This window comes from Gorilla gorilla, chromosome 8 (assembly GCF_029281585.2).
Source record: "Gorilla gorilla gorilla isolate KB3781 chromosome 8, NHGRI_mGorGor1-v2.1_pri, whole genome shotgun sequence".
Taxonomy (NCBI): domain Eukaryota; kingdom Metazoa; phylum Chordata; class Mammalia; order Primates; family Hominidae; genus Gorilla; species Gorilla gorilla.
This window is the reverse complement of record NC_073232.2, coordinates 122,693,559-122,709,062: the sequence shown is the minus strand read 5'-3', so window position 1 is coordinate 122,709,062 and position 15,504 is coordinate 122,693,559. Positions and strand designations below refer to the sequence as shown.

The following is a 15,504-nucleotide window of genomic DNA, read 5'->3' as shown; positions in this document are numbered from 1 at the left end:
GGGGCTGGGGGAGGGGGCACCCAGCTGGACGCATCACCTTCCTCTGCATTCAGCCAGAGGCTTGGTCTCTCAGGACAATGAGAACGTGAGAACACAGCACCTACTCTCGGGGTCTCCCAGGCATTCCTGGGAGGGCACCTTCCTTTCCCCAATCAGGCCCCCTCTGTAATCTTCACAAGAGCTTCAGTTTTCCCGTGGCCCCCCGTCCCTCCCACCCTCTGAAGCAGGCAGGCAGGCAGCATGACAAGTGACAAATGAAAACTCACTCTCTCGGCCAGGCATGGTGGCTCATACCTGTCATCCTAGCACTTTGAGAGGCCGAGGTGGGAGGATTGCTTGAACCCAGGAATTCAAAAGCAGCCTGGGCAACATATCAAGACCCCATCTCTTATAAAGAAAATAAAAAGTCATTTTCTCAGCTGGGTACAGTGACTCACAACTGCAATCCCAGAACTTTGGGAGGCCGGGGTGGGAGGATCACTTGAACCCAGGAGTTTCTGACCAGCCTGGGCAATATAGTGAGACCCCATCTCTATAAAGTAAATAAGTAAATTTTTTAAAAGTCATTTTCTAATGAACAGGTGTGGACCAGGGCTGGGGCAAGCTGGGAGTGGGGAGGGTAAAGTTCCTAGAAGTCTTTGGGGCTCTGGGGTGTCATGGGTTCACAGCTGAAACCCTGTTTTTGGCAGTTAGTCAGGGCTGTCAGAAGCCACCGCTGACCGCCTCCCTCCCTGCCCCAGTGCCAGGTTCACTCTCCATGTTAGCCTTTGTGAACTTTAGCCACCTGCCCAGGGCCAGGCTTTCTCTTGGAATCAGACTTTCACAAAGGATTCTCAGAAAAAGACAGGCACCATCCTCTCAGCCCCAGCCTGGCAGACCCCCTACACTCCTTCCTATGGTTCCTCGGTCCACTCTCAATTTTTTTTGTGGGAGGACGGAGTCTCACTCTGTTGCCCAAGCTGGAATGCCATGGCACAATCTCAGCTCACTGCAACCTCCACCTCCCAAGTTCAAGCAACTCTCTTTCCTCAGCCTCCCTCCCGAGTAGCTGGGACTACAGGTGCATGCCATCACACCCGGCTAATTTTTGTGTTTTTAGTAGAGATAGGGCTTCCCCATGTTGGCCAGGCTGGACTCGAACTCCTGACCTCAGGTAATCCACCCACCTCCGCCTCCCAAAGTGCTGGGATTATAGGCGTAGCCACTGTGCCCGGCCCACTCCTAAGTTTTTAACCCATTCTGCCTCAAAGCTGGTCGGCTATCAGTAGTATCAACTCCCATCCCCAAACCCAGTGGGAATTTAAAACCATAGGAAATATTCTTGTGCCAACCCAGAGGGTGAAATATCTTCCTGTTTTGTGCCCTCTTAAGGCCAAGAAAAAATGTATTAAATAATAACAAATCACTTAAAAATAACAATTTTACCAGCCTGGGCAACATGGCAAGATCCCATCTCTACAAAAAAAAAAAACAAATAAATAAAATAAACTAGCTAGGCATGGTGTCACATGCCTGTAGTTCCAGCTACTTGGGAGGTTGAGGCAGGAGGATCATGTGAGCCCAGAAGTTCAAGGTTGCAGTGAGCTATGACTGCGCCACTGCACTACAGCCTGGGTAACAGAGTGAGACCCTGTTTCTAAAAAAAATGAATAAATAAATAAATTAATTATAATTTTAAAATATGAACTAACATTATTTACATAATAAGAATTCATTTTAAAATAATGGCTTGGTTACTCTGGGCTCATTGCTTATAGGGTAGCCCTGCTCCACAAGGAGCAGTAAAAATGTATAATAATAATAATAATAACAATAACAATAATGGCTATCACTAGAATGTAAGCAACAATATAAACCCTACAAGGGTAGGTATTTTTTCCATTTTGTTCGCCGATGGATCCCAATAACCTACAGCAGTGCTTGGCATATTGCAGGTTCTCAGTAAGTATTTGTTGACTAAAGTAATTACTGTTAGACACTATCTAAGTGCCTTTCAAGGATCGCTTTAATTAATTGTTACAACATCGTGAGGTGAGTAATATTGCACCCATTTTGCAGACTGAGGCAGAAATAAACTAAGAAATCCAGCCAAAGTCACATACCTAGTAAAGGGAGACTGTGTCCAAGCAGCCTGGCCCTAGGGCCCAGGCTCTTGATCACCAAGTCTATTGCCTTCCCTAACAGCAGTATCCTTAATAGCAATTATATTTCCTTAATAGCAATTATATTTCATTGAACTGTTTTTGTTCTGTTTCTCATACAATAATTTATTGATATCTGTGTCTCCTACCAGACTATGATGTCCATGAGGTCAGAGGAAAGGGAGAATGTCTCACATACAGAAAATGCTTGATCAACATTGATGGAATCATAAATGGTATTTCCTTGTATCTCTCCGTGTACTGTATATGTCATTCACCAAATGTCTTGAAAACGATTTGGGGTTGGGGGAAAGGACGGAGGGGACAGTGGCTAGAAGCACAGAGTCCAGAGTCTGAAGTACTGGGTTTTAATTCCTGTCTCTATCCCTTTCTAGCTATGTGAACGGGCAAATTACTCAGCCTCTTGGCCTCAGTTTGATCGTCTATTAAATGGGGATAATAACAGCTTCTGCCTGCTAGAATTGTTGTAAGGATTAAATGAGATAATGCTTGATCCATGCTTGGCATAGTAAGGGCTCTATAAATGGCAGCTATTGTCACTGGTAATACGATGTTGTGTAACTTCTGCTTACCCTGTGCCTCATGTGAAGCTGAAGCCTCCCATTAGCCCTTCCGCAGGCCACAGCCAGCAGCTTGTGGGCAGGTGCCTGCAACAGGCATGACCCACTCCTCCCCATCTGTCAGGGTGAATCCTCCACCACTTCCGGTCAGAGCTTACAACCTACTTATTAGGTTAATTAGACGCAAAACCTTTCCAAAGATACCTTGGCACCAAAGCCAGCCCTAAAATCTGGTGAGCAGCTTGACAAAGATTTGGGAAATGACACGTTGTCATCAGCCTCTGGCTGAAGCAAGTGGGTTGAGTTGGGGGGCAGAGGAACCATCCCATTCCTCTTTGGGGATCACTGGATGACTCCTGGGGTCTTCTCTGGGTAGGAATGCCAGATAAAATATAGGACACCCTTGTTAAATTTGAATTTCAGATAAACACCAAATACTTTTTTAGAATAAGCATGTCCCAAATATTACAAGGAAAATACTTATATTAAAAACTATTTGGTGTTTATCTGAAATTCAAATTTAACTGGGCATCCTGTTTGTTTGTTTGTTTTTTCCCCCTGAATCTATCAGTCCTATCTCTCGGGCATGTTGGAGTGTGAGACGAGGAGGGAAAGCTCAAGTGTTTGAAGGAGCAGGCACAGGCCTTGGTAGGGCCAGCTCTCTCTGAGCCCTGGCACCGGGAGCTCCTCTCTGGGCCTCCTGGGTCTGAGGTGAGGGTGTCTGGGGACCTATTGGAGCCAACTTCCTGCAGGGAGGCTCTGCGGGCGGAACAGGGCACTGCTGCCAACTCAGAGTTGTTTGCACTTCATGGCCTCCTGGGGCACTGGCCCCCTTCCTGGTTAACATCCTGGATGGGAGAACCAAGAACAACAGCACCTTCCCTGGAGAGGTGCTGAAGTCGTTCCAGGAGCACCTTGCTGGGAATAGGCCTCGGAGGCCCGGCCTGTTGGGACCTAGAAGACCAATCCGTCCTGCTACAGGAGGGCCCCCGAGCAGGTGCAGGGCTTTTCCGATGCCACACAGTGTGCAGGTAAACCTAGAGCGTGGTCTCCAGACCTCCCATTCCCATCCCCTACCTATGTGGCTGCCTTTCTGTGCCATCAGGAGAGGAGCAGCTGTGGCCAGTGCAACTGGTGACTGAGCCCCTCTAACACAACAGGTTTCAAACTCAACCTCTCATCTGCCCTGTATTAGGCCATTCTCGCATTGCTATAAAGAAATACCTGAGACTGGATAATTTACAAAGAAAAGAGGTTTAATTGGCTCATGGTTCTGTAGGCTGTACAGGAAGCATAACACTGGCATCTGCTTCTGGGGAGGCCTCAGGAAGCTTCCAATCATGGTGGAAGGCAAAGCAGGAGCTTACACATCATGTGGCACAAGTAGGAGTCGGGGGGCGGGGAGGTGCTACACAATTTTAAGGGACCAGATCTCCTGAGAACACACTCACTACCATGAAGGCAGCACCAAGGGGATGGTGCTAAACCATTCATGAGAAATTCACCCCCATGATCCCATCACTCCCTCCAATACTGGGTATTACAATTCAACATGAGATTTGGGCAGGGACACAGATCCAAACTATATCACTCCCCCTTCAATACATGGTACCCACACACCTGGCTGTGCAAACTAGAAACCTCAGCTTCATCCTGGGTGTATCAGTCAGCTAGGGCTGCTGTAACAAACACCACAGACTGGTGGTCTAAACAACAGAAACGTATTTCTCACTGTTCTGGAGGCTGGAAGTCCAAGATCAATGTGTTGGTAGGGTTGCTTTCTCCTGAGGCCTCTCTTCTTGGCTTGCAAATGTCTGGCTGTGTCCTCACATCCTCACATGCCCTTTCCTCTGTGCATGTGCACCCCTGGTGTCTCTCTGTGTGTCCAAATTTCCTCTTCAGCTGGGCATGGTGGCTCACACCTGTAATTCCACACTTTGGGAGGCCGAGGCAGGTGGATCACCTGAGGTCAGGAGTTGGAGACCAGCCTGGCTGACATGGTGAAACCCCGTCTCTACTAAAAATACAAAAATTAGCCGAGTATGGTGGTGGGCGGCTGTAATCCTAGCTGAGGCAGGAAACTCGCTTGGACTAGGAGGCAGAGGTTGCAGTGAGCTGAGATTGTACCACTGCACTCCAGCCTGGGCAACAAGAGGGAAACTACATCTCAAAAAAAAAAAAAAAATTCCTCTTCTTATAAAGACACTAGTCAGATTGGATTAAGGTCCACTGTAACAGCCTTGTTTTAATTTAATCACCTCTTCAAAGCTTCTATTATGGTGCAAAAGTAATTGAAAGTAATGGCAAGATCCGCAATTCCTTTTGCACCAAACTAATATATCCAAATACCATCACATTCGGGGCACTGGGGGTTAGGGCTTCAAAAAGTGAATTCTGGGGGTGTACAGTTCAGCTCATAATACTGGGCACTCCTGCCTGTCCCTTCTCCTGTGAGTCACTAAGCCTTGTTAAAGCCACTTCCTCTGTAGCTCCTCAATTTGTCTGCACCCTTTCATTGCCACCTGAGCCAGGTGGCCCTCATCTCCCAGGCCAGACAGCTCTCCTCCTGGCTGGTCTCCTGCCTCCACTTTCCCTTCTCCAATCCATTTTGCACCTAGCCGCAGAGGAAACACAGCTCCACTCTTGTCAATCTCTACTCTCCCATCTTCTAAATCCATCACTGGCTTCTTATTTTTAGGATCAAAATTGCCTTACTGGCTTACAGACCTCTGTGCGATCTAGCCCTGTCCCCTTTCCCAGGTCTAATCCCTCCTGTGGGAATCCCTCCATCCACACTGCAGCCGATCTGAGATCTGAACGTGAATCGAGCTCCTTCTTGCTTGGGGCTCTTCTTGCTAGCACAGGCTGTTCCGTCTGCCTTCCTCACTCCTCCCACCTCACCTTCCCCAGGCTTACCTCTACCCGTTCTACCTGTCCTCAGACCTCCACCTAGGCTCCACTTCCTCCAGAAAGCCTCCCCTCATCTCTACCAACCCTCAGGCTCTGAGGTGGGGGCTCCTCTTGGACACCCCCAGAACACTCTATTCTGATGCTTTGTTTGCTAGCCTGCCTTCTCTGCTAGTCTTCTCTGCTAGTGGCTTCTGTGAAGGCAGGGGCACATTCACTGCTCTATCTGCAGTAACCAGTGTGGCCCTGGCACACAGAAGGGCTCACCAGTTATGAGCTGTGATTTTTTGCTGTTAAATTTCTGAGCAACGTCAGACTACAAAGCATTGAGGGGCAAAAGGAGAGTAAAAGAAAGGCCAGCCGGCCGGGCAGATTTGCAGTTCTAGCCATACAACAGAATCGCTCGTGCTGCTTTCCAGATGTATCAATTCTCAGGCATCATCCCAGAGATTCTGATTCCATTGGTTGGAGGTGGGCCCAAGAGTGGTACTTTTTGAATATTTTCCAATATTCTTTGTGCAGCTGGGATTGAGAAGCTCTGAGTGAGCACTAAGACTCAGCTCACTGGGCCTCAGCTCAGTAGATCCTTGCTGACGGAGGTCCTCCTCTACTGCTGGTGGGAGGACGGGGTCTCCAGATGTTTACTCCTGCCCCAGCTCTCCTTCCTCAGGGTGCGGCTCCCTGGGCTGAGCCGCAGTGGTTTCCTCCCCATGGAACCAGTCAGACCTCTCCCTGCTGGCTCCTTGGGGAGGCAGCCAGGCCCAGAAGGAGGAGCAGGGGCTGGGGTCTAGCCCAGCAGGCTGGGTCACAGGTCCCCTGCCAGAGCCAGCCCCAGGGGAATTCAGTTGGTTCCACAAATATTTGCCGAGCACCCAGACTGGGTCAGGTGCTTTGCCAGTTGCGAATCTAGTAACCAAGTCTGGCTACTGACCAGCCCTGTTACCCAGCCTTGGACTAGGGCTCAAAGAGGAGCTAGATGAAGAGTACTGGTGGCTGGCTGTGGGCACTGTTATCCCCCAAAGCCACTTCCACGATCACCTAAGCAAAGGGGAAGGTGTGATCATCATGTCCCACCCCAGCTACCCTCTGTCTTTCCTATGGCCCAGTGTGGCCAGAACTGTTGCAGCAGAATCCCCTAGGAAGCTTGTTAAAAATGCAGGTTCCTGGGCTCCACCCTGGAAATCTGATTTAGAAGGTCCAGGGTAAGGCCCAGTAATCTAAGTTTTCAGCCAGTTCCTCAAGGGATTCTGATGCAACAGCTCGCCGATGATTCTAGTGTGTGTAGCTGCCTTTAAGAATCACAACAGTCTAGGCTGGGCGTGGTGGTTTACGCCTGTAATCCTAGTACTTTGGGAAGCCGAAGTGGGTGGATCACTTGAAGTCAGAAGTTCAAAAGCAGCCTGGGCACTATGGTAAAACCCTGTCTCTACTAAAAAAATAAAAATTAGCTGAATGTAGTGATAGGCACCTGTAATCCCAGCTACTCAGGAGGCTGAGGAAGGAGAACTGCTTCAACCCAGAAGGCAGAGGTTGCAGTGAGCCAAGATCACGCCACTGCACTCCAGCCTGGGTGACAAAGCAAGACTCTGTCTCAAAAACAAATAAACAAACAAAATCACAGCAGTCTAATTTCCTCAGGTGGGTTTAATGCCTTTTTGGGGAAGGAAGTAAGTGAACAGAAACAAGTTTCTGGGCTCAGAAGACTCAGCCACAGCTGGCTCTGACTGGCTTCACAATCATCGTCCCCCATCATTCACCAAGCACTGACCTTGGTGATTTGTTCAATCCTTATCCTACCCTGGTAAAGCTGCTGTCATCCCCATTTTATAGCCCAGAAAAGGTCAAGTTACTTGCCAAGGTCGTAGAACACAATGACTAAGTCGGGGTTCTGGGTCTGAAGTTGCTTACAGACCCTGGGGGAGGCAAATGGTGCAAAATACCGCTAGCTCCAGGTGGAATGAAATTGATGCACCAGGGCAGGTAAAAGCCAAGCACTCAGCGAGTGCAGAGAAAGAAGAGATTCATGCTTACTGGGGACTGGTGGGGGAGGCTCCAAAGCAGGCGGTAACATTTGAGCTGGACCCTGGTGGAGGAATTCAACTTTGACATTCAGAGAAGGAAGGGAGGGAAGGGAGAGAATACCAGGCAGAGAATGCAGCATGAGGGGAGCCACTGAGATGGGGAGAACATATAGTAGGAAGAGTGAGTGGGCTGATGTGGTCACAGCATGGGGTGTAGAAAGGGACACGGGAGTGATGACGCAGGAGAGGGCAGCTGGGGACTCTTTACTGGGTGCTCACTGGAAAATAGCCAGAAGTCTGAATGGGGCATTGGCTTTAAGAAGGTAACCCTGGTGACAGGTGACAGGGCTGGGTGGATTAGAGAGATGGTAGCTGGGTTAGGAGATGACTAGATCCAGCCAGGCAAGAACAGTGAGTCACTCTACTTCTCTGGATCAGTTTGTTCCTCTCTAAAATGTAGATAATTATCCCTCCCTGACATCTGTCCCAGGCTGTGGTGAAGATGAAAGAAAAAGGGAGATGGGAAACAGTGTTGGTGAGCCCCAGGGGACAGAGGGAGGGCTTTGCAGGTAAGGGTCAGAATTGGGAAGCTGGAGGCTGTGTGACAATGATGTGCCCTGGCTGGTGACCCCAGTGGCATGGCTACAAGACACAGCAGCATCCAAACAAGATACAGGCCAAGCATAGGAGGGGTTTCAGTTCCCAGGAGGCATCTGCATCTGAACTCAAATTGAGAGAGAATGAGAAACCCTTCCAAACCTACCTGAAGAGGGACTACAAACTTAGCTGCTTCCCCATTTGAAGGGGTTCTAATGGGTGGAATTCTGTTTCCTAAAGGGCCTCAGCGGCACCTGTCCTGAGTCAGCATCTCACAGAGGTTTTGCCAGCGCCAGCCACATCTCCAGCATGAAGGTGATTGTCTGAGTGTGTCCAGTCCAGTTCCTGCCTTAATAAAAATCACTGCTGCAAGGGAGAGGGCTGCCAAGGCCCTGCCTCCCTCCAATCCCATCCTAGCCTGAGTCTTAACCATTCTTCCAATCCAGTTCCACTTTGGGCCAGTGCTTAACCCAGGGTAGCACTTTTGAGCCTCGCAACTCTTGGGAGTGAGTTTTCATCCTAACGTTCTCAGATGAGGAAATTGGGCCTCAAAGAGTCCACACAGGTGAGGCACCGTGGCTCATGCCTATAATCCTAACACTTTGGGAGGCCAAGGCAGGAGGAATGCTTGAGCCCAGGAATTCAAGACCAGCCTGGGCAACATGGTGACACCCTGTCTCTATAAAAAAATACAACAATTAGGCAAACGTGGTGGCATGCACCTGTCATCCCAGCTACCTGGGAGGCTGAGGTGGGAGGATTGCTTGAGCCCAGGAGGCTGAGGCTGCAGTGAGCCATGATCCTGCCAGTACACTCCAGCCTGGGTGACAGAACAAGACCCTGTCTCAAAAACAAAACAAAACAAAAACAAAAACAAAGCATCCACACAACTAGCAGGTGAAAAACTGGGGTTCAAACTCAGGCCTATAACACTAAGGGCTGGGCCTGTCCCCACCAAATCAGTCTTTCCTCAGACAGGCTGAGGTGTCCTCTATAGACCAAATATCTGGAGGTCAGAACACTGAGACACTAGTTATGTAAAGGCAGGGTGTGAGTTGGTGAGCTCATCGAGAAAATGCTTCCTGGGCTGGGTGCAGTGGCTCACACCTCTAATCCCAGCACTTTGGGAGGCTGAGGTGGACAGATCACCTCAAGTCAGGAGTTCAAGACCAGCCTGGCCAACATGCTGAAACTCTGTCTCTACTAAAAAATACAAAAATTTGCCAAGCGCAGTGGCACATGCCTGTAATACTAGCTCCTCGGGAGGCTGAGGCAGGAGAACCGCTTGAACCCAGGAGGCAGAGGTTGCAGTGAGCCAAGATTGCACCACTGAACTCTAGCCTGGGTGACAGAGTGAAACTCTGTCTCAAAAAAAAAAAAAAAGAAAAGAGAAAAAAGAAAGAGAAAGAAAGAGAGAGAGAAAGAGAAAGAAAGAAAAAGAAAGGAAGGAAGGAAGGAAAGAAGGAAGAAAGAAAGAAAGAAAGAAAGAAAGAAAGAAAGAAAGAAAGAAAGAAAGAAAGAAAGAAAGAAAGGAAGAAAGGAAGAGAAAGGAGAAAATGCTTCCTGGAGAAGACAGTAGGAGGGAACAGGCAGGCCAGTCAAGGCCTGGGCTGCTCTGGGCCCAAGCTCTGGGCTTTCTCAGTTCCCAAGGGAGTGGCTTTTCCAGAGAGACACAGTCCTGACCCAGGCCTGACCCAGGCCTGGGCCTATGGCAGTAAGTCCAGTTCCCTCTTCCTACTCAGATTCTCCCAGGGTCTCTGGATTCCTTTCAATAGGACCCCCATGGGAGAGGGGACAAGGCCTGAGTCTTGAGAATCTGGGGAGGGGCTGAGACCCTGGGATCCTCCTCCATGTGTGTGTGTTTGGGCCTCACAGATCTGGAAGAATATACCCTATCCTGAGACCTTTGATGTCTACATAAGCCGCTTGTGCTCACAATAGACAAATGCTACCTTCCTGCCTCTACCCCCGAGGCCCGTGGGTCCTGGTATGGAATGTGTGGGCCTGACTAGCCGGGGATGGGTTCCACTATTCACATTACTCAATGACACACTGGCCTCCTGGTGGAAACTTCCCCATTTAGTGGAGAGACCACACCTTTGTTTTACATTTGTGGAACCCCGACAAAAGGCCGTAGGTCTCCTGGGAGTATGACCTTGGCTGTGGAATGACCAGGCTTCCTTTTCTTCTCCTTTGGTGGTTCTTCTTCTTTTTAACCCTTCTACCTTCTCCTGCCCTCACCGGTTCCAAGTGAGGTCACCATTCCAATGACGTCTCTCCACCAAAGCCTTGCCAAGACCCCACCAGCTTCCCGCTGCATGCCTGACAGAGGAATCCCCACCCCCTCGGCCCTCATTCTCGTAATCACAGCCCACTCCCTCCCCAAATGGGGCCAGAATTGCTCTGTTTGTTTTTGCTTTGGATTTTATTAAATTTTTTATTTTAAGAGAAGTTACACATAAGCATAGATTTCTCAGAAATGTACAAAGTTAGTCATGAACAACTGCAGCCCTGACCCATCTCCAGGGTGGCCACTTTCGACTCTTGAAACGGATTCTTTGGAATGTTCACTTTCATGTCTCTAAATAACATCTCACATAGTTTCTTCTTGATCTGTGTAGTTTTAGGAGTTTTTTCTTGATTTCCTGCCCTGGGAGACGAGGAGTTCTTTTAGCTCCTGTTGCCTCACACCCACCCCCGCCTCTCTCTTCCCAATACAGCCACACCGTAGAGGGTAATTTTGATTACATCGCTATTCTGTGTTGACCTTTTCTGACTATGTAAACACTATGGCTGGCTGAGCCATATGGTAGACTAGAATAATTTTTTCTACCTTTCTTTTAAATCTGGGCAATAACCAGTTCGTGGGCAGCCTCAGACATCACAGCCTAGCAATGGTTTGGTTCATCTGACCCCGGCCACTGACATCACCAAACCAACCCCTTCACTGCTTCTTGAGAAACATCTGTGGTCAGACTAATGGTAACTTTACCAAGAAGACATGGTCCAAAAACTCACTGGTATCTTCTTGCTTTATGTGTCACAAGAGGCCACTGAATGGCTGCTCTGGGGTGGATGCTGAGTCAGAGTGAGTGGTTTGAATTCAGCTTCTGCCCTCTGTGGCTATGTGAACTTCGGCAAGTTACACGTCCCCTGTGAGCTTTGGTTTCTTCATTTGTAAAATGAAATTGAAGGATGGAACCGCCTACTGATTGGGATAAACTGAGATGCACGTGTAATGTACAGAGCACATAGAAAGAATAACAAATGGTGGGCTTTATTATTACTACTGGGTTAATTATTCGTAGGGGCTCTTTTAGTGAGTATTCCAGAATGAAGAAACAGCATGCTTCAGAAACATTCAGGGTCGGGCATGGTGGCTGACGCCTGTAATTTCAACACTTTGGGAGGCCGAGGAGGGTGGATCACCTGAGGTCAGAAGTTCGAGACCAGCCCGACCAACATGGTGAAACCCCATCTCTACTAAAAATACAAAAAATTAGCTGGGTCTGGTGGCAGACACCTGTAATCCCAGCTACTTGGGAGGCTGAGGCAGGAGAATCCCTTGAATCTGGGAGGCGGACGTTGCAGGTTGCTGAGGTCACGCCATTGCACTCCAGCCTGGGCAACAAGAGCAAAACTCCATCTCAAAAACAAAAACAACAAAAAACCCATTGAGGACTTTTAAAGTAGTTAACAGTCATGTGCCCCATCTCCCTAAGGACACAGCCCACTTGAGCCATCTCCAAAAAGCACAGTCTGTGCCCGGGCACTAAGGAGGGCCTTAGCCAGGCACTGGAGGATGGAGGTGTAGATGGGTGGGATCCCTGGACACAAGGAAAGGGACTGGTCTTCCCCACTCCTCCCTATTCTGTTTTTTTATGGTGTCACTCAACTAATTTGGGTTTACTGGGGGCATCGTCCTCCAACAGGGACCTATGTCATGTTAGTCTCAGCTACCTCTGGTTGCACCTTGGAGAGAGTTGACCACCTGACCCCTTCCAGCCCCTTTCATATTTATTTGGGAGGGGGTGTTCATCATATATAGTATGTGCTAATTTTAAGAGATTCAAACAGTGCAGAAGTATAAAAGAAAAAATTTAAGATCTTTTTTCTACCTTAGAGGTAAATGCTGTTAACAGTTTGCCATGCGTCCTTCCAGGATTTTATTTTCCATGCTTTAAATGTGCATGGGGGACCGTGCGCCATGGCTCACACCTGTCATCACAGCACTTTGGGAGGCCGAGGCAGGTGGATCACTTGAGCCCAAGAGTTCTAGACCAGCTTGGGAAACATGCTGAAACCTTGTCTCTACTAAACCTATAAAAATCAACTGGGCATGGTGGCACACACCTGTAGTCCCAGCTTCTCAGAAGGCTGAGGTGGGAGGATGGCTTGAGCCTGGGAGGTGGAGGTTGCAGTGAGCCGAGATCGTGCCACTGCACTCCAGCCTGAGAGACAGAGTGAGAACCTGTCTCAAAAAAATAAAAATAAAATAAATGTGTGTGTGTGTGTGTGTGTGTGTGTGTGTGTAGAGTTAGTTCAAGTATTACATTCAGTTACAGTATATGAATATAATGCATATATAGTAATAAAATAAGATCACACTGTACTTTCAATTCTGTGACTTGCTTTTTCATACAATAATGTACCATGGGCCACATTCCAGTTTGCTCTAGATATCTTTGGCAGTGTGCTGTGTGTGTTTTTGTGGGTTGCCTTCCATTTTACCAAGACAGGCAATCCTGTGCTAGTCTTGCTCTTGCATATATCCTTTTGCATTTGTGCCAATATTCTGTTGAAAGTAGGTTTCTACAGAGTGAAGATGAGGAAAACAGCTCAGGGGTTACTCCTCAGCCATCTCTCTGGGGCCTAGCCCCCTCCTCCCAGATGACCCTCTCCAGCTTCCCTAACTACCCCCACCTCCCCTAACTACCCCCACCTCCCCTAACTACCCCCACCTCCCTCCACTAACCCACCACTCCTCCCAGGAAATGTCTAATCTCGGCTAGGCCGAGGCAACTAGGACGATTCATGTGTGGCTGAAAGCCCGAAACCTTCCTTTGCTACTGGCTCTCATGGAAGACACAACTAATTCAGCCACCGGGATTTTATGGTGCACATCTTCATTTCAGCCCATGACCGAGCCTGTGCTGTGCCTTTACCTCGTGTGAGGGTAAAACTGCTTGCAGATCAGAAATGATTACTATTCCTGCCTTTGGCCTTTCCACAGAGCTCCCAGTTTCATACAAAGAGGAAACTGAAACCCAGAGAGGGAAGTGGCCCACCCAGGGCCTGCCCCTGGCCACTGGGTCAGAATTTGGGTTTCTGGACACGGGCAGTGGGGGTGGGAGTGGGGAGGTGGAAATAGGTTACAGAGGTGAGGGAGCAGAGCTATGCACCTGGCTCTCTGCCAGGATTTCCCATTCAATCCCAATAGCCATGCTAGGAGATGGAGGCAGCATCATGTCCATTTTCCAGAAGAGGAAACTGAGGCACATCTGGGTGTGAAACTAGAACTGTCAGACTTCTAAAACTCCCCATCCATCTTCCCCTGATTTCCAAAATATGAAATCTGGGATGCAGCTCCCAGATTTGGGGGGCTGAGGTAACCGACAGCACTTCCAGGTGTTCCTGCCCTCCTCCCTCCCCAGGAGCGCAATTCCCATGAGGAGACCGGATCCTCTTCCAGGAGGGCCCAGACCTGAAGAACCCCAGCCAGGCTGCTGGAGGCTTTGTCTCCCCTCCACACACAGCTGTGAGACTTGCAGAAAGCCTGACAGACTCCCACCTCCAACAGGGTTGGAGCACGTGGCTCTCTGGCCTCTGCACCCTTGGGTGGGCAACCCTGGTGACTTCTCGAAGATCACATAGCAGAGTAGGATCCAAGTGGCAGGAAGAACCTCCATGTTCTCCTTTCCACTCCTTGGCTGACAGATCAGCCTGTGCTCTGGGGAAAGGGGCGAAGGTTCCTCTGGAGCAGCCTAAAGGGCTGGGGCTAAAGGAAGGCCCACCTGGGCTCCCACATTCACTCACCCTCTGCACCATCTTGGGCAGGACCTTCCTCCTGAAGACTCCAGCCGCCTTCCCAAACCCAGCCTGGTTGCTGGGCACTGGGCACTATCAACAAAGCACTCCCCATGGGGCCAGCTCTTGCCAGGGACTGAGAACAGTGATCTCCCGGGAGAAGCCTGTTACCCAAGGCTAGATTATGGGGAGAAGCGGGGCTCGCTGGGAGCAGCTCCTGCTGGCTTTGTGTTTGAAACAATTGTCAGGAAATGCCAACTGCTTCTTGGGCCTATAGCCTCCTTCCTTCCCTCACACCTTTTGAAAAGGTGAGCTCCTGGAAGACAGAGCCCCTCAGACAAACCCAACTTACCCTCAAGCTCCAATGCCCAGCTCCACCCGCTCTGCCTGTTTTGGTGTTTTGCACCACCCTGGGCTGGCCAGAGCTCTCTAGTCTCCTCTCCTGCCCTTCCCCAAGCTGTTCTGTCATTTTCCAATTCTTAGTATTGTTTTTTTCTAATAAAAGCAACACAGGTTTACTGTTAAAAAAAATATTACAAGCTGGGCTCAGTGGTTCACTACTATAGTCCCAGCTACTTGGGAGGCTGAGGTGGGGGGATTGTTTGAGCCCAGGAGTTAAAACCCAGCCTTGCCAACATAGTGAGAGACCCTATTATTTTTTTTTTTCTTTTCGAAACAAGGCGTCACTCTGTCGCCCAGGCTGGAGTTCAGTGAGGCAATCTTGGCTCACTGCAACCTCTGCCTTCCAGCTCAAGTGATCCTCCCACCTCAGTCTTCCAAGTAGCTGGGACTATGGGTAGGTGCCACCACACCAAGCTAGTTTTTTAAAATTTTAGTAGAGATGGGGTTTTGCTATGTTACCCAGACTGGTCAGAACTACTTGGCTCAAGGGATCCACCTGCCTCAGCCTCCCAAAGTGTTGGGATTACAGGTGTGAGCAACCGCACCTGGCACTCACTTCTTAAAAGAAAAGAAAAGAAAAGAAAAGAAAAGAAAAGAAAAGAAAAGATTGCAGAAATTTCTAAATCTAAAGTAGAGGAAGAAAACCAGCCCCCATCCCAGTCCCAGACATACTGTATTGTATGATAAGCTCAAACTACACAGACTGACCTGCACCTCATTTCTTCAAGGAGATTTCTTTGAAACAAAAACTGATCATGTCCCTTCCATGTTTAAATTACTCCCACGGCTTCCTACCACTCTTGGATAAAGTACACTCCTGATCTTGGC

At 49.0% G+C, this 15,504-nt stretch overlaps 1 long non-coding RNA gene across 1 annotated transcript; it reads left to right on the top strand.

Moving 5' to 3' along the window:
- Nucleotides 1–1,618: 1,618 nt before the first annotated feature.
- Nucleotides 1,619–9,774, top strand: LOC134759243 (uncharacterized). The gene is made up of 2 exons (XR_010135288.1): nt 1,619–2,377; nt 8,488–9,774. It is a non-coding gene; the product is annotated as an uncharacterized lncRNA (long non-coding RNA).
- Nucleotides 9,775–15,504: the final 5,730 nt, after the last annotated feature.